The 24,458-nt window shown below is 42.4% G+C and overlaps 1 protein-coding gene across 3 annotated transcripts in view; it reads right to left on the bottom strand.

Annotated features, from left to right (window-relative positions):
- Positions 1-24,458, bottom strand: part of CMTM8 (CKLF like MARVEL transmembrane domain containing 8) — a 102,976-nt gene that overhangs the window by 35,365 nt on the left and 43,153 nt on the right. The gene's annotated exons all lie outside the window — the stretch shown is intronic.

Genomic DNA, 24,458 nt, shown 5'->3' with positions numbered 1-24,458 from the left:
GTCTCCATAGGTTTGTCTACTCTGGACTTTCATACAAATGGAATCATATAACATGTGGTCTTTTGTGACTGGCTTCTTTCACTTAGCATGTTTTCAAGGTTTATCCATGTTGTAGCATGTATCTGTACTTCCTTTCTTTTTATGGCTGAATAATATTCCACCGTATGGACACACCGTATTTTATTTATCCATTTATTAGCTGATGGACATTTGGGTTGTTTCCCCTTTTTTGGCCATTACGAATAATGCTGCTGTGATGAAACAAACAGAAAATAACACTGTGCACAGCCAATGGTGAGGGCCAAGGAAGTGCGATTCTGTCAAGAAAGGCTGAGAGATCAGGAGGAGCAGTAAATGACTCTGGGTGCTCAGAGAGGACTAATGGCCTCAGGAAGGCCAGGACCTCAATGGGAGTAGCTGCACTCCAGGCAGGGCTGATGATGGGACTTTGCACCTATCTGCTCTAAGGGTGTGGGCAAAAGGCCAGAAGGTTAGCAACACTTGGGATGGCAGTGAGAGATGTGGAGGGGCAGGGTGGTTGGGGCCACACTGTAGAGAGCTTGGAATGGCAGATGAAGGAATTCAGATTTTATTCATCAGGCAGGCATAATGGAACCAGAAGCATTTTTTGAAACACATATTTCTGGCATCAGTGTTTCCGAGGTGGCACACCTTCAAAATCTCCTTTGGCAACGGCTGTATGGGGAGAACCAGGCACGTAACTGAGCACAGGCTAGTCATCGGGAGATTTGATTCAATGTAATGTTGCACAGAAGGCCAGTGGATGGGCGGAGTGCGGGTCAGGGGCCCTGCCAGGCTGGCCTCTACACCTCTCCGGCTTGCCCTTGCCTCATCTTAGGAGCAGACTGGCATTCCCGAGAGAAGGTTCTAAGCCACATGTCCTGAGCTGGCCTATTTTACCGGTCCTGTTAAGTGCCTCCATCCTGGTTGATGCTACTGACCAGTACTGCTCCTGGGAGAGTAACACCCCTATGCTCAGTGGGTTCAAATGCTCAACCTAGCATTTTAGTCAGCCACTAGCCCCTTGGGACTTCCTCTGTGATTGTTAAGTGATGAGAAGAGATATTGTGTAATACATATGACTCATCTTGGGAAGGATGAGTCTGGCAGTGTGCTAGAGAATGGGAAGCCACATTATCTTAGCATCGATTTTATCCAAAGATTTGGGGGTGATATAGGGAAGAAGTACTATCATAGATAATTAAGTACCTGCTATAGACTGAATGTTTGTGTCTCTTCAAACATATTCAAAGCCTAATGCTCAAGATGATGGTATTTGGAGGTGAGCCTTTGGGAGGTGATTAGGTCATGAGGGTGGAACCCTTACAAAAGAGACCCCAAGAAGCTCCCTCTCCCCTTCTGCCATGTGAGGATACAGCAAGAAGATGGCTATGAACCAGGAAGTGGGCCCTCAACCAAACACTGAATCTGCGGACACCTTGATCCTGAACTTTCCAGCCTCCAGAACTGTGAGAAATAAATTTCTGTTGTGTATAAGCCACCCAGTCTATGGTATTCTGTTACAGCAACCCGAATGGAGTAAGACAATCCCTTTTCATTGAAAATCAAATCCAGAAATATTGCAGAGAAGACGCTCACAGGAATTAAAAAAAAAAATTCACCTGGGCAGCTTCAGGCCTCACCCTTAGATCCCTGAGACAGTGAGTTCACCCTCGGAGGTTTGGGATATTTTGGCTGAAAAACTTGATAAGCCCAGGCTTACAGAAACAAGACTCGTTAATTTAGACACCTACTGTGGCATTTCCCTTCCATTGACTGTTAAAGAAAGACAAGTCCTCTCCCCTACTCTAGGAGGGAGCATATTATTCGTGGCTCAGCATGGACTTTTCTCTGAAGAACAGACAATCACGGAGGCTTTTTTTAAGCCTGCCAATACCAATGCATCTCTATTATTGGAACTTTTTTTTTTTCCTGTAACTGAGTTGTACACCTAAGCACCCCTTGGTCTATTTCACAATTTAAATAGGCAGGTAATGGTCCACTGCGGATAGTCATAAATCAATGGCCCTATTAAAATTAGAATAAGATGCTGCTGCCAATTGAGCTGAAATTGTAAACAGTTCACCAAGCTCCTTCCTGTGGAAGGTGATGCCAGGAGACCCCAGCTTCTCTTTTCCTTAGATGAGTGTAACAGTAATAATTCCCTAAATGAGGAAAGGAGACTGCCTGCTACCTTCTTCCCCGCCTCAGAGAGGCATGGCATAGTTTCATGTAAGGGAAAGACATACCCCAACAAGCCAATAGACCTGAGATGATTCCATTAAATTGCAGCCTTGCCGGCTAGAGACAGAAAATTTTAACAAACAGGTATTTATAAAATATATATAACAAGTCCATTTTCTCTTTTGGAATGAGCGACCCAGAAAACATTTTTCGTAGGGAGTAACTTGAAAGCAGTTTTGGATGGAAGTAGGTTTTCAGAACTCACTAGGTACGGCTCCCAGCCTGGAAAGCACAGTCTGTTTCTGCATTAGAAGCAAAGAGCTTCGCAGACTCACAACACCACACTTTATTGGCTGAAGTAAATGGTGCAGCAGGCCATGTTGCAAACCACTCGTGAAATGAAAAGTCTGATAATTGTGAACTGGTAGAAATGAAAGGAAGGAACCAAATGGAAAAATAAAGCTCAGCGGACTCGATTAGTTGTAGAAACACAGGGGCTGGCATATCAACGTCAAAGCTTACCAGAAAATCCTCCAAATTCACTTCAGTTTCAAAGCCATTCAATGCTGCCACCACCCAAGTTTTTGCAGGGCTGTTAGCAACTAGTAGATCAGATCAGCATGGCCCTTGGCCTGCATCGTTTTACAGAGGAGGAAAAAAGAAACAGCCCGCATTCCTTGAGTCCATATCATGGGCTGGGGGCTTCCTTAAGTGTCACCACCAGTCTCTGCAAAAACTTGACAGGGGTGGTAATTTTGTCCACATTTTAAAAACAGAGAAACAAGTGAAGTTGGTAACTTGCCCAAAGCCAGCAACAGGTGGAGGCAGTCTGCACCTGATTTTCTGACCTCTAGAGTCTGTACTCTCTTAAAACCTTTGGCCACCTCTTTTGAGTTATATTCAAAAAGCCAGAAAGGGATGTAACAGTTCAGACTCTGCGTAACAGATGCCGTTCTGGGCAAGCTGGAGCTGGAAGCAGGCTACGTCACAGAGCTCTCCGGAGTCTCTCAGCTCCAAGGAAAAGCTGGTGATGACTCAGTCTCTGGTTCAGGAACAACAGGGAACATTTATGTGGAAGAACTATTAGGAATAAAAGCTACAGAGCTACATTATGGGTAAAAGTTACCAAATTTGAGAGTCAAAGTCTGCTGTGCAGGCAGTAATTTAAAAGTACATTTTTTTTATACATAGAGAAAGCAAAAAGCTTGTTTTTGCAAACTACCTAAGATAGAGACGGACAGTCAGGGGAAAACATGGAAATGGTTGTTTCACTGCTGTTGCTTGCTCCCAGAAACCCACGAATGCATCTCAAGGAAGCGAACTGGGTACAGGAGGTCTGACAGACAGGTGGCAAGTAGAAAGCTAGCAGAGCAAGCCCACAGCAGCCGCCCTGCCCCAGCCAGGCTAGCCTTAGGAGCTCAGCAGCTGCCAGGTGTGTGGTCAGGAGGACTCACCCCTAGTCTTGTGACCAAACCACCTGAATATCCTCTCCACTTGGCTTCAGCATCCCTGGGCCATGCAACAACCACTATGCTGGACCTCACTGCCTCCCTGCTTGTAGGAAAGGTCGGACCTCAGGGTTGGCCCCTGGCCAACGTCTATGGTGAGAGCTCATAAAGTTCACCATGAAGTCTAACCTTGCCCAGCCCCTAAAACACCTACTATGGAGGAGCAAGAACCAAGATCTATCCAGATGCTGTGGGGAACACAAGAAGCCCCCTCTGCTGTCTCCATCTCTGGATGTCTTGTATCCCAGCCACATGGAAGAAAAAAGCCACCCACATTGTCAATGTTAGAGCTCTGGCCAGTTAGGGAGAGACTACAGCAACTTGGTTTCAAGTCTACATTCCTGGGGAATCCTATGAATGGCTCAGCTTGGGTCAATGGCTGGGGCAGGGCGGGGTGTGGGGAATATCACATTAAGTGAACACTGCTATTCCCACGGCCACATACGTAGAGAGAACGACTGACAATCCCTAGAAACACTGTGAGCAAAGAACTCAACAGGTGTCCATGACCAGGGGAGTATTAAAAGGGCCCAGCCAGGGCCATCACTTAGCACTGATGTCAGCAAACTTTTTCTGTAAAGGGCCACACAGTAAATATTTTAGGCTTTGCAGGACAGACAGTTGCAATAACTCATTTCTGCGATTGAGGCCTGAAAGCAGCCAATATGTAAACACATGGGCATGGCTGTGTTTGAACAAAAATTTCCGAAATCAGGCAGCAGGCCAGATTTGGCCCCCAGGCTATAGCCTGCCAACTCCTGATCTAGCAGATTATAGCCATGATTTCCCTTCACACCAAACGGAGTTTACGATAATGGAGTTTGGGACGATACGGTGGGGGCTCCCTACCCAGAAGGGCACGTTCCTCCTCATCATAATGTTTCACTGAGGAAGCCAGGACTTGCGTCTCCTTTTTCCTCCCACAGAGGGATCCGAGGAGTCAATCCACACACATATGTACATTCATGTTGCACGTGCACACTGTTGCTAGCTGTGTGTTCTTCCCCCTCGTTCCACTACATTTTTCTATTTTCAGCAGCTGTTCCAATGACGAAGCTGGCGTGTGACCCAAGCGTCACTCAGGTCCCCAATGCTGTTTAAATAGCGCCACATTTCCCTGGAAAACAATGCTGTGATGGCTCTTTCACCAGCAGGAAAATACACCTCTGACTTGGGTGTTGTTTTTAAACCTTATCTGCTTGTGGGTCTTATAAATAAAAGGGCCTGTCTTTAGCCGATACTAGCAGTTTTTTGAAGACCAAAGCAATTTCTGACATAGGAAAACTCCAGAAAAGGAAAGTCACTGACTGTCGCCCAAGAAGTACAAAGATGCTTTACAATAAGTTTGGGGGAGTGGGGCGGAGAAGGAAGAAAGCTATTATCTGCTAAAGGAACTACTGTCATAACCCCAAATGAAGAACTGGAAGCAAAATAGGATCACAGGGTCAAATAAAGTCATTACTGTTGTCCAGGTGATTTTTTTTTTTGCTGAGCAAGCGTCACCGTGAGCTAACATCTGTTATCAATCTTCCTCTTTTTTTTGTTTGAAGAAGATTAGCCCTGAGCTAACATCTGTGCCAATCTTCCTCTAGTTTGTACGTGGGTTGCTGCCACAGCATGGGTGCCAACAAGTGGTGTAGGTCTGCGCCTGGGATCCTAACCTGTGAACCCGGGCCACCAAAGCGGAGCACACTGAACTTAACTGCTACGCCAGGGGGCTGGACCCTGGGTGATGTTTTTGAGGATAGAAAATAAGTTTACATAAAGTTTCAAAAGTGAAAAGAAGCCACCTCTCCTCCCTCCCTCATCTTACCTACCACACTCTCCACCCTGGGGCCGCACAGCACCCCGACTCTGGGAAAAAAAACAAAAAGAAATGCCAGGGAAGAGATTGAGGTACATGTTGAGGCACTGTAAGTTAATTAAACCCTATTTTTTTATAACAGCTTTACTAAGATATAATTTACACACCATAGAATCCACCCATTTAAAGTGTACAATTCAATGGATTTTAGTGTATTCACAGAGTTCTACAACCATCACCACAATCACTTTTAGAACATTTTCATCTAAAGAAACCCCTTACCCATTAGCAGCCACTCCCCGTCTCCACCCACCATCACCACCCTTAGCCCTAAGCAACCACTAATCCACTGTCTCTACAGATTCACCTATTCTGGACATTTCACATAATGTAATCATACAATATGCAGCCTTTTGTGTCTGGCTTCTTTCACTTAGCATCATGTCGTCAAGGTTCATCCATGTTGTGGCATGTGTCAGCATTTAACAGCTGAATAATATTCCACTGGATGACAGACCACATTATGCTTGTCCATTCATCAGCTGATGGACATTTGGGCTGTTTCCACTTTTGGCTTTTATGAATAATGCTGCCATGAACATCCATGTACAAGTTTTTGTGTGGGCCTACGTTTTCATTTCTCTTAAATCAAATCCTATTTCAAACATACAAGGGAAGCTTGCTAAGGATCTGAGGGAGTGGCCCTGTTTGGGGTCAGTTTAGATTTTTATATGACAGACTTGTAAGATTTCTAGTCAGAAGGAGTGGAAGTTTTTCCTGGTACTCTCTCTCCTACACAGCTGCTATGAGGAAATACACATGGGCCTCAACTTTCAAATTCAGTTTTTGCAAATTACTGATTGCAACTCCCAAATGCCTTTTATGTTAAGCGTCCTGACATCAGCTGACAAACCAATATTTCCACTAAGCGTTATTTTTTCAAGAGTGGTTTTGACAGCTCTGCCATGCCTGCCTTCACAGCAGAGCTAGTTTGCACAAATATCTGAATATTTTGTTGCCTTTTATCCTTATTAGCCTATTAAAGTAAGTGGAAGATGGAAAAGTGGAATGGCTGATGCTAGTGATCATATTGCTAACTGTATTCATAGGATGGAAGGCACTAGACTGTTCAATTGAGAAGAAACTTAACATGTAGGAAATGCTGGAAGTAACTCTCTGATGAGCATCTAAAAGCAAGATGTGATGGATGAAGCAGAGAAACCTTTAAATGTATGGACTGAGGACTAGTATTTCAAAAAATAATCTAGCGTGGTCAATTTTCTAGTGTGATAGCATTGTGATTGTGAGAGTGTGTGTGTGTGTGTGGAGAGAAGTTATGGTTAACTCAAAAAATTTATATTTTAAAATATAATATTTTCAAAAAAACATTAAAAGAAAATTCCTATCTTTTAAAGCTATATACTAAATTTTCAGATGAAATATTTTCATCCTAGATAAAAATCATCTAGGATTTCCTTCAAAATCCTCCTGGAGGAAGAATGGGTAGGAATATAGATGACATAATATTGACCATAAATTAATAATTACTGAAGCTGAGCAGTGGGTAGATGGGAGTTTATTGTGCTCAGTTTGAAATTTCCCATAATAAAATAAAAATAAAACCACACATTCCCGAGGCCTAAATGCAGAGAGAAAGCATTGTTAACAGGGTGACGGCTCACTGCAGACAACTCTATCAAAGGAGGAAGGCCGGGGTTGAAATTCCTTCTGATTATTTTAATTCTCCAAATAGGTAACACATTGACATGGTTCAGAAATTGAAAAGTCTAAGAAGTTGAACAGTGAGAAGTGCCACTGTCAGTGGGATCCTTCTTTTAGATCTCCCTTGCCACAGCTTTCCCTCCCTACCCTCTAGAGGGTTATTAATTTCCTGTGTATCTTTCCAAAATTATACTTAACTCCTCTCCCCCTTGCTGTCCTGCCTTAATGCATTTTGAGATCTTTTCTAAGAATTTAGAAAGCATCCTTATTTCTTGTTAAACTGCTACATAGTATTCCTGAGTGAACAGCGTCTCTGCTAGTTTCTATTGGTGGACATTTTCCGTTGTTTCCCGTCTCCTGCTATAGCAAATAGTGCTGCAAAGAATCACCTTGTAACATACCATTTTGTATGTGTTCAGGTTGGTGAGTCAAAGAATACCCGCATTTGTCATTATGAGAGCTATTGTTAAACCGCCCTTCATAAAGGTTAGACTTTCATTTACTTTTATTTATTTTCCCACCAACAATATGTGAATTTAAAAATAAAACCCGGATGAAGTTATGACCATCTCTTACCTCCTTCCCTTTAGCAGTAAGTCTTTCTTCCAACATTAACATTTATCTTCCTACTAAATGTCATTTTGAGTAAGATGGACCAAGTCAGACGTGAAGTATTTACTTTAGAAAAGTAATCACAATTGTCCATGCTTACTGTTTAAACTATGTTTTAAGTACTTACATAAAAAATAAATGAACATTTACTGAGTAGCCCCTAAGGACCAGGCAGCGCTCTGAGCTCTTTCCATGTATCAACATGCTTAATCCTTGCACAGCCTTGAGGTCAATTCTATTACCAACCACCATTTCAGATGAGGAAAGAAGCCCAGGCATGAGTAACTGTCCCAGGTCACAGAGCTTGTGAGTGACAAGCTGATGTCAGACACACTTCACACTCTCCCTCCATTGCCAGTTTGTGCACAACCCTCTGGAGTTAGAAAACTTACACATTTAGATCCCAAGCCACTTCCCAATATTCAGTTCTCTTATAGTAATATGCAAGTCTAGTGCTCAATTTCCAAACACTGACTTGTCCTGCATTTTTAGGAATACATTATACACAATAGCATTTTCTTATCACAGGAAAATATGTACCACAGTGGCAAACAGATTTCCAAATCTGGGCTCACTATCAGGGATTTGATTTGAGTGTTGAGCCTTGAAATATTTATAAATGGAAAATGTTTCACATAAAAAAAAATCACAACATTCCATATATTTTATGACAGAAAAAAAAAGAATTGAACTCAGCCCTCAGGAGTTCTCTTGCCATATAACCAACCGGTTTCTAAAATCTTTACTGACAAATTTAGCTTTCAACTCAGGTCATTCAATCCGCCTTCCCACCTCATCCCCAAACATCATTCCATTGAAACCACTGCTGTCTTGCAAAAAACCACCCCAAAACTAGCAAGCAGGCACTTTTGTTTTCAGCTTTCGTTTCACATTCAGGTAGCGCAGATCTCAACAAAGGAGTCGACATCTCCATAAGGCCCCACACATTTGGCCACAAACCTTCTAACAATAAAGGTCACATTCTTGTCATGCCTTCTGTCAACCTTCTTCTAAGCTGCTCTGAAAAAGCTGCCCATCTGTCAAGGCTCAAGACCCAACATGTAAACATTGGGCATCTGAAAAAGTCTGAGTTAATCTCAGAGGAATTTCTTTAAAAAAGACAAGAGCCACAACTTCATCAAAACTGCTAAACCACTGGATGGACCCGAGCAAGTAAAAAGGTGGAATCACAGCAGTTTCGAGGGAAATTTTAGATTTCAGAAAGTTCCTTTTGGAACTTCCCAAAGGATGTGTCTAGTTATTTCAAGAAATGTCAAAAGTTTCTCAAAATAGAGCTAATTCACTGAAGGAAAAAAAAAGAGCAAGAGGCATTTGGCTTTCTTAAAAGGAATCAAGTATAGGTTGTCAACTCCAGAAAATTTAGGAATTAGTATCTAACACCACAAGCCACCAAAAAATATGCCACTTGCTCCATAAGTCACATTTTTCAAAGTATGTTCTCAGAGGTAATTCATGAAAACAGGGTTTATGGTCAAATTAGCCTGAGAAAGTCTAGACTCTAGCCACTTCTTGGAAATGTAGTATAATTAAGGCCTCTGAAGGGTCTCACAGTACTAAAATTAACCTTATCTAACCCAACCTTTTCCAAACTTACTCAGCCATGGAACCCCTTTCACTTTACACATAACATCCCAGGGATCCTGCTGTGGGAGTCCTCTTGGAGCACCTGACCAGGGATACCTCTGTTCCGGCATTTTCTTCACACTGCCTTGAGCTTCGTGGTCAGTGCCCACATCTCTTCCTCCCTAAACCGGAAAGTTCTGAAAATAGAGATTGTGGCTTAGCTACTTTTATTTCCTCCACAGCACTTAGTTTACCTAGTGACGGAATGACCAAAGGCTCACTATGGCGCTCAAAAGTCAGGAATATGAACAGAGAAACCCGATAGCTGTGATGGGAATTTTCAGCACTTACTAAAGTGTTAAACAACGTTCACTAGACCACATGATTCAAGAGCTGTGTAAAAGGCTGCCACTATCTCTATCAGTGATGCCTCAATTGGACCTGCAAAGCCCACCACAGAAAATTTTCCCTTCTGACTGATGATGGAAAGGAAGAAAATAGACATATTTAGAAAAAAATTCCTATCTTACTCTCCTTACCCATCCTTCACATCCTCGCTTCCTGAAGGGCCGGCTCCTCCTGGACTCATTCCAACTCTCCCTCAACTTCTGCAGAGTGACCGTGGGTCAGGAGCTCCCAACACTCCCCCAGGTCACTCCCCCTCCCCCTCAGTATCCCCCATAGCCAGCGCTGGCTCTCACCCTGGCATAACCACAGAATAGCAAAGCTGCCCTTTTCTTAACTTAAACCACATTCCTCCCCTTTCTCCAGAGGGGCCACTGGCTGATGCAGAACAAAGCATTATTGCTCCACTTTTCTGGGGTTGGCTGCTACTGCAGCTGTACCAGTCTCCAAGATGAGAAATAAATCCTGTAGAACCTTCTACAGGAACTAGCCTCGGGAGCACCTGAGATTGAGTTGTCTTCCTTTTAAAAGGTGATGCTTAGACAACCGGCATCCAAATCTCTTGGTGAGTTTGTTAGAAATGCAGATGCCTAGGCCCCATCCCAGAACTACTAGGTCACAGTCTCTGGGTGGGTCGGGGGGTGGTTGGAGATGGTACTCAGGAATCTAAGTTTAACAATTTACATGTGATTGATGTATAGTACTTTGAGAACCACTGCTTTAAAAGACCAGGCGAAGAGGGAAAAGTAGGAGAAAGGATGACTCATTGTGGTAGAAGGAATAATGGCCTCCAAAGATGTCCATGTGCTCCTCCCCAGAACCTGTGAATGTCACCTTTTACGGCAAAAAGAGACTTTGCAGATGTGACTAAATTAATAATCTTGAGATGGAGAGATTATCCTGGATTATTGGATGGCCTAATGGTCCACAAGAGTCCTTATAAGCGAAAAACGGAGGCAGGGGAGTGAGTCACAGAGATTTGAAGATGGCTTTGAAGATGGAGGAAAGAGCCATGAGCCAAGGAACGCGGCTGGAAAAGGCGTTTTCCCCCCTAGAGCCACCAGAAGGAACACAGCCCTGCTGACACCTTGACTTTAGCCCAGTGAGTCTAACTGTGGACTTCTGACCTCCAAAGCTGTGAGATAATAAATTTGTGTTGCTTTAAGCCACTAAGTTTGTCATAATATGTTACACCACCAATAGGAAACTAACACACTCAAAAACAATGAGAAACCTGGAAAAAAAAAAACACTGTAGCAAGCTTGTAGCCCAAATGTTAACTATATCTCCTTGCTAAGAGGCAGATACTTGAAGTGGAAAATGCCAGCCAGCAAAAGAAAATAAATACTTTTGCCCCTAAAGACACAAAATTGAGGGAGGAACAGCTTGTGGACCATAATACAACAATGATGATGATGATGATGATGATGATGATGATGATAAGCATCACTGAGTTCTTTCTATGTGCCAGGCCCTATTCTAAGCTCTCATACATAGAAAATCATTTCATCTTAACCACTCTATGAGGCAGGTTACCACTTCACAGGTGAGGAAACCACATCACCGAGAATAAGGGGAAGGTGTGATGGAAGCAGCAAAATGGAAGTCACACTGGTGAGCTGGGTTAGGAAAGGGTGAGGAGGGGCAGCTTTGGAGTGAGCTTGAAATGAGGGAGGGAAAGCTAGCTGAGCTGGGATAAAGAGGCTGTCCGGAGGGAGGTGGGGAGGGAGGAGGTCCAGGTAGGCTAGGCTGCAGACAGCTAGGGGTGAAGTTCAACAGAATGGCCTAGAGGATGGAGTGGAGAGAGCCAGACCAGACACAGGAGGGCAATAGGTAGGTTGGGAGCCAAGGTAACTGGCCACTGGGCAGAAAGTTCTGTGACTGCTCTGAGGGGTTGAAGGGCCAAACACCTGTACTCACCCTGACTCTTCTTCAAACAGAAAGTAAAACTGGGGCGTGGTGACCAAGTGCCAAGGGGGACAATCGCAGACTTGGATTTAGGAAGCAGATTTTGAAAGCATCATCCTAAGCCACGTAACAAACTTCTTCCCACCAGAACTGACCCAGGAACAGACAGTAAAGAATGAATATATTACAAATACCTTCAAAAATGATATGCATTATCATCTCAATTCTGGACAATGCTTATACCTCTGTATAAAGAGGAAGGAACTCAAAATTTAGAGTAGCTGAATTATTATGGGGGCCTTGGGTTTCATTTTTTTTTTCACAGCTTCACTGAAGTATAATTTACATACAATAAATGGAACCCATTTAAGGTGTACAGTTTTATGAGTTTTGCCATATGTATACATCCATGTAACCACCCCCACAATAAAAACACAGAACATTTTCATTACCCCAAAAGTTCCCTCCTGCTCTTTTGCAATCAACGCCCGCCCCCTCCTGCACCTCCTGGCAACCACCGATCTGTTTTTGGTCTTCTTGGTTAGTTTGTATTGTCTAGAATTTCATAGAAAAAGAATCACGCAGTAGAGGGGCCAGTACACCTTTTCTGTAAAGGGCCCGACAGCAACTATTTTAGGCTTTGCGGGCCACACAGTCTCTGTCACAACCCCTCAGTTCTGCCAGAGGAGCACAAAGGCAGCCAGAGACGGCACAGAAACGAACCAGTGTGGCTGTGTTCCAGTACAACTCTATTTACGGACACAAATTTGAATTTCATGTAATTTTTACATATCACAAAATAGTATTATTTTAATTTTTTCCCCAACTATTAAAAAATGTAAAGTCACTCTTAGCTTGTGGGTCATACAAAAACAGGCAGTGAGCTGGATTAGGCCTGTGGACTGTGGTCTGCCGACCCTGATCCAGTATAGACTCTATTGTCTGGCTTCTCTCATTCACCATAATGTCTGGAATTCATCCATATTGTTGTCTATACCAGTAACTCATATTGCTGGGCAGTATCCCATTGTATGGTCATGCCATAATTGTTTATTCATTCACCTGTTGATAAACAGGCCCAATTGCTGACATTTTCTTTATCATAATCTTTATTAATTATTAAAATATTAAGTATATGCTCTACAAAATGTCCAGAATGAAAAGCAGCAATCATAGTTATATTAGCATAGGTATTTTTGAAATTTTTTCCAACTTTATTTCCAAATTTCTATAATTTTTTCCAACTTTCTTTAATTCTTTATACTTGTATAACATAAGAATGCAAACCAATCCTATAAAACAAGTCAGAGTATTTCCTGAATAGTTTGTTAGGAGGTTCAGAGGCACACCCGGTACCTGGCATTACTCGAAGCCTATGCCCATAGCTGAGGATAAAGGATTACCAACTATCCTGGCAGTGAGATTCTCAGGCCTAGGAGGAAATGCACACACACAGTTGCAGCGTTGCAGCCAGCAGTATGATTTCTTCCTCGTGTTGCAGGAAAATAACCCTAGAAGAAAGTGGTGAAGGGCTCCTTTTAAGTCCAACCTATTTTCATTGAACTCATTTCTTTCTTTGGCACCCTTCATAGGCAAGGACAAGGCCTCTTATTAAGACATTATTTACTGGATGGGAGATTTCTAAAGCGCCTCCAGACAGCGGATCTGCAGCTCAGGTATATTTTTTTCTTGGAGCAAAAACACGGCTGGACTGTAAATTCAAGCTGCAGCAAAATCCCCATTGCTCTACTACCGCCATGACAGAATTCTGATGCGGCCTTCCTTCCAGCAAAGCCACCTCCCAAACCTTCCTCCACAGCTGAGTACACATGTGGCTTCTTCAAAGCCACATATTAGCCTTGAGATATTTGAGTTACTGAAGAAAAAACCCACAAAATTTTAAAAACCATCTGTAACTCCACCGCTCCTTTCCACACATGTAACTTAAATGGTAAAAATTAGGGTGGATGAATTTCCTCCTCTGTTTTTCTCTTAGTCCTATTTTGAAGTGGCCTCTGCTTGCTTCCTCTTTTCTCTTCTAAAGACTGAGTTAGGACAATAAAGACTGGCTGTGAGAATCTCAAACGATCCTGCAGACAGCAGGGCCAACCAAGCACGGTCAAGGTGACTGAACACAGTCATCAGACGTCCAGGGAAGTGAACTACCCTCCCATCACAAATGCAGAGAGGCCCAGAGTATGTGGGCGCCACCTGCAAAGCTCCTGTTCCCTGTTGTGACTTGGAAAATCACAAAGCCCAGAGAACAGGGACAAGGCCAATGCAGGATTTGAACATCCACTCTGGACTTCCTGATGGACCAAAGGCTCGGTTAGAATCGCTGAATTACTGAAAATATGGCTGGGTTCTCACCGGGCTGGCCTTTGAGGAAAAATGAGATACCAAGATGCCCTAAGTTTGGAACACTTTGTGGGCACGCAAGTCCAACATGGGGGCAAAAGAAGAAACCGTTTCTCAGCTCAGGCATGCATGAGCCCTTCCAAGTTTAAACTCAAATCAGCTGGTCTTGTCGAAGCACCAGGGGAAGTGGAGGGAGGCCCAAGCAATGCTTTGCACAGCTCAACATTTCTGTGAGCCAATAGTGGGTTAAAGATGTTTGTCTAGAGATAAGCAACTCAGTACATATGACCCAGACACAAGCGCTCCCCAGGACACCCAGCTTTCACTGTTTCTACCTATGAAACATTCAAACCTCCTAATTCTCCCAGCTCTCTAGTGCTGCAACCCCACAGGCAGTGGCTGTGACCAGATGGGTGCGACCGACCTCTAGTCATCGTCGATTACAGAACTATCATGACAACTTCCCAGCAGACAGCATTCGGAGGAAGAAGCATCTCTAATTGTTGGGGCTGCTGTGACCCCAAACAGTAAAACAGTTTTGAACCTTAGATTCCGAGAGGTACTACCACCTTATTTTCATAAAAATTACACTATGGTATCTAATGGACAATATATTAAAATTCACTAAGCTCCACTGTGTCTATCAACCCACATTAAAATATAATAGCAGGTTACATTTATTTTAAGCACTTACTACATGTCTGGCAGTGTTCAAAGGGCATTATACATATTCTCATTTAATCTTCACTATGATTCTGAGGTAGGTACCATGATTAGCCTCATTTTATAGATGGGGAAACTGAGGCACAGAGAGGTTAAGTAACAACCAAGTTATGAACGAAGACGGAGTCCAGAGCTCCTCATGCTGTACCGCAGTGCCTTTTCCACCCCTCCTCTGGAGAAGAACCTGTGGGGCGGAAATGCCGAGGTGTGTGCTAACGAGCTCTCTTGCAAATTTGTCTGTTTTCTTTTAAGCAAATACAAATATAGATGGGGAGGAGGAGTTTACACATTTGTTTCTCCTTCTACAGAAAACTCAATATATTACTCACAGCTTGATTTTTTTCCTTGACAATATATCACTAACGTCCCTAACAATCTGTAGGCACGAAGCTGCTTCTACGTTTTCTGATGCTGCTGAGAGCAGAACCATTTAGCTTGAAGGCCTCCTCCTATCCATGCCAAGTTAGAGACAAGCCGTGGGGGAGAGTCTGAGGGAGCTGCGACTCTTCATCTGTTTTTTTTATTGATCCTAAAAGGATGCTTAAGTCTCTTCCATCCCAAAATAATGTTAGTAATAATAATGCAAGGAAAACATACTTCTCGCCCTGTCCCTCTTTTTTTCTCTTTTCCTTTTGAATTGAGCTTCTAAAAGGAATGGCCTTGACTTGACATCTCTGTTCCTTCTTAAACACTATTCTCTTGTCTTCCAAGAGCTTACACTCTCTCAGATTCCTTTGCTGCTTTCTTTTCCTTTGCCCATTCCTTGAACACAGTCCTCCAGTTCTCCATTTGGACTCTTGCCCTGCACTGGTGGTTCCAAAGCGTGGTCCCCAGACCAACAGCATCAGCATCACTTGGAAGCTTGTCAGAAATGCAAATTCCCCGGCTCCACTCCAGACCTACTGAATCAGAAACTCCGGGGGTGAGATCCAGTGATCTGTGATTTAACAATCTTCTAGGTGATGCTGACGCATGCTAAAGTTTGAGAACCGCTGCCCTAGACAAACCTGTGCCTAGCAGTCACCTCTTCCCACTGTCTGGCAATTCCCATATCCTCACCTTTAATCTCAACTTCTTTTCAAGCTGCACATCTACACATGCAGGTGTGCTCTCTAGACGTCTCTACCTTGTCACTCCACAGGCTTCTAAACTTCTCCCCCAGGTCTGTTCTTCCTCTCATATTCCCCTACAACTCATGCCAACGCCACATCACCACCCACCCAAGACAGAACCACCAAGACATCCTCAACTCCTGCTTTTCCCTCACCTCCCCCATTCAATCAGCTACTACGTCAGGTCGATTCTATCTCTTCTCTCCATTTCTATGGCCTTACCTCAGGTCCTTATCATTTCTCAGCTGGTCTAAACCAGCTTCCAATGAGGCATCCCAGCACCTAATAATGAAGTATCTGCCCCTTCTTATCCTTCATACTGCTGTCAAGAGAATCCCTCTATAACACGAACCTCACTGCAAAAGCCCCACCTAAAACCCAAGGTCGCCCACTGCGCTCAGCACCAAGTCCCAACTTGTCAACAAAGGAGTCTTGCTCCAGTCCCCCACCTCATCTCCTGTTCCTGTAGCCATTCCAGATAGATGTAACAATTTGCCCCATGCTGCTTCCATGTCTTTGCTCAGGAAGCCAGGAGGCTAACAGGCATATGAAGAAATGTCCAAACTCAGTAATCAGAGAAATGCAAAACAAATAATGACAATAAGATATCACTTCACACATATTAAACCAGTCAACATTAAAAAGCTGGACAATGTTAAGAGTTGGCTGCAGTATGGGAATATAGGAACCCTGAGCACTGCTGGTGGGAGTGCCTATAGTAGGCATCTTGGAGAACGTCTATAAGTAGTCAAACTAAGTATAGGTATACGCTATATCTCAGCAATCTTATTCATGGGGATATATCCCTCAAATTCTCATATAGATCCATAAAGTGACATACACAAAGATGTTTATCACAGCATCCAGGGTTGGAAGCAACTCAGGCGTCACTGGGAGACTGGATAGGTAAAAGGTGATGAATGGAGGCACACTCTGGTTGACTAATCACATCAATGGCCCTGGTTAGACTCTCTACAACCACATCCTTTGCAATACGACATTTCAGCTCCTTCCTTCAAGAGGTGGAGTCTATTTCCCTAAACTGTGAATCTGGATTGGACTGTGACTTGTTTTAGCCAACAGAATATGGTGGAAACGACTGTATGCAAGTTCCAAGTCTAGGCCTTGCGCATTTTCCCTCTCTTGGACTCCAGCCCTGCCACCATGTGGCCAAGCTCAGGCTAGCCTGATGGGGATGACAACGATGTGCCAAGGCCCTCTTAAATTATCTAGCCCCCAAGAATGAGTGATACCAGCTGAGAGGAGCAGAGCCAGACACAGATCAGCCAAACCACTCAACCAATCGCATAGAGTCAACAAAAATGAGTGACTGTTGTTTCAAGTCACTAAGTTTGGGGTGGTTTATCACAAAGCATAACTAACTGACACACACCCCAAGGAGTACTATGTAGCAATTAGAACAAAATAATGGACCCATAGCAACATGAATTGATTTTAACAGCATAGAGTTAACTGGAAAAGAAAACGAATGAGATAATTTACGTCAATGCAATTGCGTTAAGCTATCCACAGAAGTCAGTAATACACATTTTATTTTAAAGAGCATGCAAAATGAAAGATTTACATTTACATAAATATGGTTGCCAGTGGTGTGGAGGGAAAGGAAGAGTAGATGGGGAAACAATAAGAGGCCTCGAATGGGCCAATGACAATGCTGTACAAAAGAACAGTGTGGTTTCTCAACCCTCCACACTTAGTAATGCCTACTCATCCAGTAAGCTCCAGCCCAAATGAAGCTTCTGTTTATAGCCTGCCGCATCATCTTCCCTCAAACAGTTAAGGCAGCTTGTAAAAGAATAAGAAAGTCCATTTACTATAGTTTTGTGATTATCTGCAGGTTGGTTTTCCTAAGGAGATGGTGAGGTTTGAGTGCAGGGTCTTAGTTTCTTGGAACACCCAGTGCCTCAAACACTTGTCAATAACAGAACTCTGCCATCCCATAAAAAAGAGCTTTCAACCCTAGCACTGCTGACGTTTTGGACCTGGTATTTCTTCGTTGTTGATAGTGGTGTGTATGTGGGTGGCGGGGTGCTGTCCCATGCTCTGTAGGATGTTTAGCAGCATCCCTGGCTCCTACTCACTAGATGCTGATAGCATTCTCAAATGTGACAATCAAAAGTGTCTCCAGAGGGCCAGCCCGGTGGCATAGTGGTTAAGTTCACGTGCTCCGCTTCGGTGGCCCTGGGTTTGCAGGTTTGAATCCTGGGTGTGGACCTATGAACCGCTCATCAGGCCACGTGTGCAGAGTCCCACATATAAAATAGAGGAAGATGGGCACAGATTTTAGCTCAGGGCCAATCTTCCTCACAAAAATAAATAAATAAATAAATAATGTCTCCAGATACTGCCCTCCGTTTCCTGTGCATCACAATCACTCCCTGGTTGAGAATCACTGCCATAAAGGATTGGGCCACACAATGCTACAATTCTAAGACGGCACTGTACAAACATTTACTGTGTTTAAAACAAATAATGTTTGAGATTACTAAATTACATCATGCTCTATATAATACTTCTCAAGAAGGATTTAGATTGTCAACATTTTTCCTTCCTAGATGGTTCTTACCCACTAGCTCAAAACTAATATTTTACTTCACTACCCCATGGGGAAAGATGAAATACAAAATTCACTGGAGTTTTCACATCCATGCAGAAATATTTCTCCTCATAAGTTTTAGTCAAACCTTTTATTTACAAAGTTTAAATCTGTCTCTTTAAGTCAACAGTGTATGTTGCTGATTTTTCTTTATTACACTGCAGAGGCTGTTTATCTAGCTGCTGAAAGAGACGTTCCTGCTCTACACTATTAACTAAAACATGAAAAACCACTGTGTAACCAAGCTAAAAGAATTCTGCCTCATTTGTCTTGTGTGTGCCACCAGGGCAAACATCAGGCGTTTTAATCACCTTGTCCAGACCTTCAGTAATCATTGTAGGCTACTGACTCCAGACAAATATTTGCCTTGGAGGTCTCTCTATGGAGAGACGCAGGTAAACTAAGCTTCTTTTGTTCATATAGATTGAGTGCAATAATCTGGAAAATACAGAGCATTCACATCATTCATTTCTTGCAACTATACAAATAAAGGAGCAATAGGGACACTTCTCTACAGATCTGACTGCACAGCCTTCCTTTTATACTTTTCCTTTCTCCCTACACCACCTCCAACAAGAAATCAAAATAAATCTAAGGAGAATATTGGTGGATGCTAACAACAATGGGTGAAAGTCTGTTGGGGAAAAGTACATTCACCTGGTCTCAAAATAGGCCCCCACAGACTTACCACAACGGAAAAGGGTCCCTTTTCACAAGATCTGGCAGATACTCCTATAACCAAGTGACCAAACTTAGCAACAGTGATATGAGAACAGCCCGTTATCGTGTGCCCCCTGATGTGATATGACCAGAAACGTACAGCACCACCTAGGTTGTATTCTTGCCCAAATTGTTTACCCTGAACATCATCATGAGGAAAGAGACAAACCAGGCTGTGGAGCATTCTAGAAGAAAATGTCCTGGACTCTTCTAAAATGTCAATGTCATAAGACAAGAAAAGGCTGGGAACTTTCTAGATTAAAAGTGACTAAAGAGACATGGCAACCAAATCAATTTGTAGATCCTGATTGGATCCTTGAACAAAAGGTGGAGCTAAGGGACATTATTGGGACATTTTGGGAAATCTGAATATGGGCTGCGTCATGTAGTATTGAATCGATGCTCAATTCCTTCAGTGTGATGACGGTATTGCAATTATATAAGAGAATATCTTTGTTCTTGGGAGATACATACTGACTCATGGAGGGAGGAAGTGTCATGTCTGCAACTTACTTCATAGCGATGAACAAAAAAATAAACTAGCAATAAATTAAATTAATACACACACATACACAAAGGGAGATAAAGCAAACGTGGCAAAATGTCAACTGGCAAATTTATTTATTTATTTATTATTATCATTTTTTAATTTTTTTGTGAGGAGATCAGCCCTGAGCTAACATCTGCCAATCCTCCTCTTTTTGCTGAGGAAGACTGGCCCTGGGCTAACATCCATGCCTTCCTCCACTTTATATGGGACGCCGCCACAGCATGGCTTGCCAAGCGGTGCGTCGGTGTGCTCCCGCGATCCGAACCAGCGAACCCCAGGCCGCCGCAGCAGAGTGCGCGCACTAAACCGCTTGTGCAACCGGCCGGCCCCTCCACTGGCAAATTTAAATGAAGGAGTCTACAAAATTTAAGTGAAGGAGTCTGAATTGTTCTCTCAGTTTTCCTATAGATTTGAAATTTTTCAAAATTAAAGCTGGGGAGAAAAGAAAGCTAGGTATAGATCTGTTGCTATCAATACGTAATCAAGCCAGAATGTTTCAGAAATGTATCACATGGGAAAAAAAAGTATTAAGAATCAAATATTATCTTCTGCCTCAAATCTGAAGCTAAGTAACCTGAGGTACTTTAAGTGTTTGGAAGCATGAGATTAAAAAAAAAAATTCCTGAATCCAATTCAACATGTTTTGACTCTGTCACGGCATTAAGAATGAGCTGAAATCAGAAGTTTTGAAGCGTCAAAGCTCTCAAAAAAATCCTAGAAATTTCACATGGATATGATAATGGGCCTGAAGATTTATGCCTGCACTAAATGAATCCCAAGCAAACATTAAAGTCATCTTTGTAACTTATTAACACAACTGCTCTCAAGAGAATACAGAGAAATCCTGCCAGAAAAGGCCTCCACTTCCCAGCAAGCAGTGACTATCAACAACCTAGAATAAGAAGACAAAGGTTTTCTGTAGAAAACCTTACGTATTTACGACCTAAGTTTATTTATTTTGGATTCTGGACTTGTGCGGTTTGGATACTCAATTTAGAGTTCATGCAACAGTGATCAAGAGCAATCTGCTGAAAAAAGGAGAAGGATGCACAACTGGGCATGCGGTTGTTTGGAAGGGTTGGGGGTTAGAGAGACAAAATTAGTTTAACAGTTTACTAGGGCCACGTAGGTGTTAAAACTAGAGACCAGGTCCTTCTTCAAAGACAACAAGTTTCTACACCAAATGCCCTGGTTCCTCTGTTGAAATTTAGTGAGTCAATCTCTTCGTATCTGGGGTCTCAAAAGATCCTGAAGTTACAGGCAAAACTTGGTGTGTGTGTGTGTGTGTGCGCGCGCGCTCACATGTTTATGAAGAGAGGGACTTTAGCTTTGCTCAGTTCTCAACAGATTCCTGACCTCCCAAAAAAGGTTAAGGGCCATTGTCTTTTGAAATTTGTTATAATCTCTTCTCTGGGTTTGAAATACCCAGGGAATTTCCAGCACCCACAAGTGTACTTTTAAATTCAGAAGGGCCTCTGATTCCTTATCTTCTATTTCCATCTCTCTCACCAACGGACTGGTTTGTCAGGGTGCCAACTGCCTTTTTGGAGCTTTGTTTCATTAAGCTTAGCCTCCCCTTGGCCCAGGAAATCTTTGCTCTCAGACTTAACACTAACTTTGAAGGGGGAAGTGACCCTAAGGTATAGGGAACAGAAAGCTGTTAGAGGCACTTGGCACCATAAACTGAACAGCAAGCAAAGGCAGACAATTCCATTTTGTACTTTTCCACCACTATTTGTTCCAAGCAGACAATTAATTTGAAAGTGTTATTTTTATCTTTTAAATGTTATTATATGATTATGTTATCTTTTATATAAGAAGTCAAACCTGGAAATCTAGATTCTGAACACAGACTATGCTACTCTTACTTAGAAAAAAAATTAGAAATCGGTGACCACTCAATTCGACCAAAAGGAATTTGAGTCTATTTTTGTTACAAAATTTTCAGCACCAGACAGAATATTAATGACTACAGAATCTAAGCTTTTCATTTTACATATGCAGAAACAAAAGTACTGTGATACTCGATGTCACGTAGTTAGTTGGTCACAGACTCAAAACTAGGAATCTCTTGACACCCAGTCCCATGTTCTCTGGGACACCACATTAATGCCTTCTGGCTTGTCTACATTAATGCCTTCTAAAATAACATTTTTCTTCTTCTTTTTAAAAATATTATCAATAATAAGAACCTCTGACTGGAAACCAAATCATTCTTGGAAAATTGTATGAGATGTCAGGCATCCCCAGCGTGATGCCACCACTATGCCTGAGGCTGCAACACTACAACTCCATTGAGTCCAAGGGGGCATGAGAGGACCCCGCCCTAGGGGCGTCTCCCCTTGCCCCTCTTCATCCACCTTCATTCTCCCTTGACCATTTCCTGCATTTACCTGGCAGGATGGAAGATAAGGTGTTAACCTTTTTATCCTTATATTGAAGGGCTCTGTTTTTAGTTTTAAAAATAAACGAACAGAAATTCATATATGGTTTAAAATGTCCCACATTGCTTTTTATATATGTGGCTGTCAAAGTATAATTTTCAAAAAGTTTAAACATTTGACTCTCATATAAATATACAGAAGCAGACACCAAAGATGTATTTAACTCATTGATGAGGGAATCAACAGGATGACAAAACTGGCTCCAAGGGGGTACAAAATCCTAAGTGGGGGAAAAACATCTGTGGAAAAATGAACGCTGGAATAGATTGGAAACTTAGATACAAAACTAAGTTAACGTGCTGCAGGGCATAAAGCAATACCCTTGATGGTCCTTTTCTACTTGGGAGAAATCATTCACTTCTTAACTGGACAAAAATCATTGGCAATTTATTAATATCAGCCATCTGTTTTCATAGGGCCCATGACTGAAGAATGATTTTATATTTTTAAATGACTGAAAAAAAATCAAAAGAATAATATTTCATGACACGTGAAAATCATATGGAATTCAAATGTCAATGCCCATAAGTAAAGTTTTATGGGAACATAGTCACATGTATTTGTTTACGTAATACCTATGGCTGCTTTCACAATAGTTACAGCAGAGGCCATATGGCCTGCAAAGCCTGAAATATTTACTACCTGGCACTTAACAGACAAAAATTGCTGACTTCTGCCCTAGAACATCAGATGATCTTTGGTGGGCTTGTTAGACAATGTTCTAGGTAGGATACTGAAAGGGTACTCGGTAATCTTTTTTTGCCTTATTTCCAAGGTTTGGATAAATGTTTCTTAAAAATGACTTTCCATCAGCTCATTTTGTGTTCCCCTTGAGTCAATGACTTTGTAGAAAGGAAACCTACCTCTGAGCTAGATAGAATCCTGGCATTCCTATGGTTAAACCAAAGTACTCCAACATGTTTACACAATACAGGGTAACCCAAGCCAATATTTTCACTGATCTAAACCAATGCTCCCTTTCAGACTCTTCTCCAAAAAGGAGGGGTAGAAGGAAGAAACATTTACATTTGGAAATGGTGTCTTGACATTCTCTCACCTCACACTATATATCTAGGTCCACAGACTGTTCTCTCTGGAAATACATCGGGACTCTCTGAGGTGTGAAACCAAGACAAATTTAAACTAGGCATTTGACGAGGGGCTGGGTGAGAGGAGAGCAAAAAGAATATGAAATCAGGATTGTTTTAATTTAGTAAGCAGAATCAGGATGTAAGGAAAATTCCTAGCTAGGGTCTCCCTGGAAACAGACTAAGAGTTCTTATTCTGAAAATTGTTTTTAAGAGAATGAAAGATTTCAAAAAGCAAACAGTCACATGTCTATAGCATTTCTCATATTTTATATACTCTAATATTCACAGAAAGTCTTTAGTTAGGAGATTATAGAGATTTTGTTAGAATTCTGTGAGCAATGAACACTGCTAAAGACCGTGAAACCTGCTGGAGAACACAATCCAGACCTCTTTACCTTTGCTGTTGAGTTTCTCATCATCTTTGACTTTTAAAACTTTATTCTTATCCAGGGCTCCCTCATAAACAACACTTCAAGTCCTTAAATTAGTACCCAAACTATTTCCTCAAACCCTTCCCACACACAGATCTCATTTTCCTACACGCAGGCCTTTGTTTTAAACTGCCAAATCCTCCTGAGTTTAAGAACTTTATTTTTCCTTAACTACCACAAGCTGGTAATTAAATGTTCCTCTAGATAAGGCTGGTGAACAATAGAAGAAATTGTTATCTTCCACCATCACAGCACAAGATGCTGTGATGACGCTCCCGGGATTTCAAACAGACAAAGCAGCCTGGAGTGTCCCCCCCAGCAGCAAACAGAGCTGGTACCAGCTATGGCACGCGCTGTGTGAGGCCACCATTTATTCTACAGGGTGAGTTTTAGCCACAAATGGTTCATAGAAGAGAATGGCCTAGTTAAAATTCAGGTACAGAATGTGTACATTCAAGGTGAGGAAACGGTGTGATCTCTCTTCAAAAGTAGAGGGCAATTTTCCTAAAATCATCTTTTTTTTTTTTTTTATTTTTTTTATTTTTTATTTTTGTGAGGAGATCAGCCCTGAGCTAACATCCGCCAATCCTCCTCTTTTTTTGCTGAGGAAGACGGCCCTGGGCTAACATCTGTGCCTATCTTCCTCCACTTTATATGGGACGCC

This window comes from Diceros bicornis, chromosome 2 (genome assembly GCF_020826845.1).
Source record: "Diceros bicornis minor isolate mBicDic1 chromosome 2, mDicBic1.mat.cur, whole genome shotgun sequence".
Classification (NCBI taxonomy): Eukaryota; Metazoa; Chordata; class Mammalia; order Perissodactyla; family Rhinocerotidae; genus Diceros; species Diceros bicornis.
This window is presented reverse-complemented; position numbering and strand designations above follow the sequence as displayed.